Below are 3,769 nucleotides of genomic sequence, written 5' to 3' on the forward strand. Positions count from 1 at the left end.
ACAGTATACAGAAGTAAATGGCTGGCTGTATAGGCGGCAAAAATGAGCTCACATGGGTTGAACTGACAGCAAAGAACGTAGTATATGATAGCTAGAGGTAAAGTAGGCGTTAACAGGATATATAAGTAAGTGTCGGCCTGTATAGGCTGCAAAAATTAGCTCACATGGTTTGAGCTGACAGCAAAGAACTTTGTTTTTGATGGCTAGAGGTACAGTAGGCGTTCACAGGATACATAAGTAAGTGTGGCCCTTTATAGGCTCCAAAATTAGCTCACATGGCTTTAACTGACAGCAAAGAACTTAGTTTTTGATGGCTAGAGGTACAGTAGGCGTTCAAAGGATACATAAGTAAGCGTCGGCCTGTATAGGCTCCAAAAATTAGCTCACATAGGTTGAACTGACAGCAAAGAACTTAGTTTTTAATGGCTAGAGGTACAGTAGGTGTTCACACAGTATACAGAAGTAAGTGGTGGCCTGTATAGGCGGCAAAAATGAGCTCAAATGGGTTGAACTGACAGCAAAGAATTTAGGTTTTGATGGCTAGAGGTACAGTAGGCGTTCACAGTATACAGAAGTAAGTGGCTGGCTGTATAGGCAGCAAAAATGAGCTCACATGGGTTGAACTGACAGCAAAGAACGTAGTATATGAAAGCTAGAGGTAAAGTAGGCGTTAACAGGATACATAAGTAAGTGTCGGCCTGTGTAGGCTCCAAAAATTAGCTCACATGGTTTGAGCTGACAGCAAAGAACTTTGTTTTTGATGGCTAGAGGTACAGTAGGCGTTCACAGGATACATAAGTAAGTGTGGCCCTTTATAGGCTCCAAAATTAGCTCACATGGTTTTAACTGACAGCAAAGAACTTAGTTTTTGATGGCTAGAGGTACAGTAGTCGTTCAAAGGATATATAAGTAAATGTCGGCCTGTATAAGCTCCAAAAATGAGATCACATGGATTGAACTGACAGCAAAGAACTTAGGTTTTGATGGCTAGAGGTACAGTAGGCATTCACAGTATACAGAAGTAAGTGGCGGCCTGTATAGGCTCCAAAAATTAGCTCATATGGGTTGAACTGACAGCAAAGAACTTAGGTTTTGATGGCTAGAGGTACAGTAGGCGTTCACAGTATACAGAAGTAAGTGGCGGCCTGTATAGGCAGCAAAAATTAGCTCACATGGGTTGAACTGACAGCAAAGAACTTAGTTTTTGATGGCTAGAGGTACAGTAGGCGTTCACAGTATACAGAAGTAAGTGGCGGCCTGTATAGGCAGCAAAAATTAGCTCACATGGGTTGAACTGACAGCAAAGAACGTAGTATATGATGGCTAGAGGTACAGTAGGCATTCACAGTATACAGAAGAGTAAGTGACAGCCTGTGTAGGCTGCAAAAATGAGCTCACATGGGTTGAACTGACAGCAAAGAACGTAGTGTATTTGATGGCTGGAGGTACAGTAGGCATTTACAGTATACAGAAGTAAGTGGCTGCCTGTATAGGCTCCAAAAATTAGCTCACATGGGTGGAACTAACAGCAAAGAACTTTGTTTTTGATGGCTAGAGGTACAGTAGGTGTTCACAGGATACATAAGTAAGTGTCGGCCTTTATAGGCTCCAAAATTAGCTCACATGGGTTTACCTGACAGCTAAGTACTTAGTATTCTGTGGCTGAAGGTACATTAGGCATTCACACAGTATACAGAAGTAAGTGTCAGCCTGTATAGGCCCCAAAAATTAGCCCACATGTGTTTAACTGACAGCAAAGAACGTAGTGTATTTGATGGCTGGAGGTACAGTAGGCAGTCACAGTATACAGAAGTAAGTGGGGTCTGTATAGGCTGCAAAAATTAGCTCACATGGGTTGAACTGACAGCAAAGAACGTAGTATTTGATGGCTAGAGGTACAGTAGGTATTCACAGTACACAGAACAGTAAGTGTCGGCCTGTATAGGCTGCAAAAATGAGCTCACTTGGGTTGAACTGACAGCAAAGAACTTAGGTTTTGATGGCTAGAGGTACAGTAGGCGTGTAGACCACCTCAAATTTATAGAAATAAATGAGGCATGGATCTCTGAGGAATTCAACACATGTGACCACCAGTAGACCATTTTTCATTGAAATTCCTCATCACAGGCCACAAATATCTGCCAGACCGCCATCCACCCACAACAATTCCTGGTCTTCGTCTTCGGCCAGTGAGTTTGGCGCTGTGTGTACCAGACTTCACTCAGCAAACGAGGCAATATTGTTGCATGACACAAATACACTTGTAAAAGTTTAGTCAGATAACACCCCACTTCAATATGTGGTATTGGGGGGCCACAGGTTTATCACACCAGTTCTACAAATAATTGGCCAGTAACTGTTGTCACTGTGTGTAGCACTGTTGACACAGCAAGAGGCCAAATTTTTGCAGGACTAAAATACACTCTTAGAAAATATACTGTTAAATAACACGCCACTATAAACACAGAGATCTTGTGATCCTCCTATTTAGGATGACAGGTCTCTGTGTTGATTCCACAAGTCCCTCCTCCATACAGTTAGAAAACACCCCCTAGGGACACATTTAACCCTTTGATCACCCCTGGTGTTAACCGCTTTCCTACCGGTTTCATTAGTACAATAACAGTGCATATTTTTAGTACTGATTACTGTAGTAATGTCACTGGTACCCCAAGAGTGTCAAAAATGTCAGTTAGGGGTCTGATCTGTCTTCCACAATGTCGCAGTCCTGCTAAAAATCGCTGATTGCTGCCATTACTAGTAAATGGCGCCTCTCTTACTAGATCATCTGGGAAAGTGTGAGAAGACCCGCCTGCTTAGCAGGCGGACCCTCTCTGTGACAGACAGGGAGAGATCACAGGATTCAGCATAGCTGAACCTGCCTTTCTCTGTATGTGTCACAGAACCCCGCCCCCCCCCCCCCCCACACACACACATCAGTAAGCATGAGGCAAACATTTAACCCTTTGATCAGCGATAGGGTTAACCCCTTCCCTGCCAGTGTCATTATTACAGTGACAGTGCATATTTATATCACTGATTACTGTAGTAATGTCACTGGTTCCCCCGAAAGTGTTAAAAATGTCAGTTAGGGGTCCGATCTGTCCGCAGCAATGCTGCAGTCCCCCAAAAAAATCGCAGATCGCCATCATTACTAGTAAAAAAAAAAAACAATGAAAATGGCATAAATCTTTTTTGTAGTTAGTAAACACAATAACTTTTTCGTAAACCAATCAAAATATGCTTATTGCGAAAACAAATTGGCCTAAAATGTTAAAAAATTTAGATTTTTAATTTTTTTTTGGGGGGGAATGTTATATTGCAGAATGTAAAAAATAAAGTTTTTTTTTTTTTCAAAATTGTCGCTCTTTTTTTTGTTTATAGCGCAAAAATTAAAAATTGCACAGGTGATCAAATAACACCAAAAGAAAGCTCAATTAGTGGGAAAAAAAGGACGTCAATTTTATTTGGGTACAGCGTCGCACGACCGCGCAATTGTCCGTTAAATTAACACAGTGCCGACTCGCAAAATCAAAATAGGGCCTGGTCACGAAGGAGGCAAATCCTTCCGCTCTTAAAGTGGTTAATTAAACAAATACAAGTAAATCTGAAAAATAAAAAAAATTAAAACTGGCAAGTTTAAAAAGAAAGGAATGGCAGATGGGAATTTTCCACTTTAACGGCCAAGAGCTTTTCACTAGATTATATGGGAGGGGTTGCAGAACAAAGTTGGGCTCAGACCATACGACTTGGGAGTGGTTATAGTGTA

This window comes from Pelophylax lessonae (assembly GCF_965119305.1).
Source record: "Pelophylax lessonae genome assembly, chromosome: 6".
NCBI classification, from domain to species: Eukaryota; Metazoa; Chordata; class Amphibia; order Anura; family Ranidae; genus Pelophylax; species Pelophylax lessonae.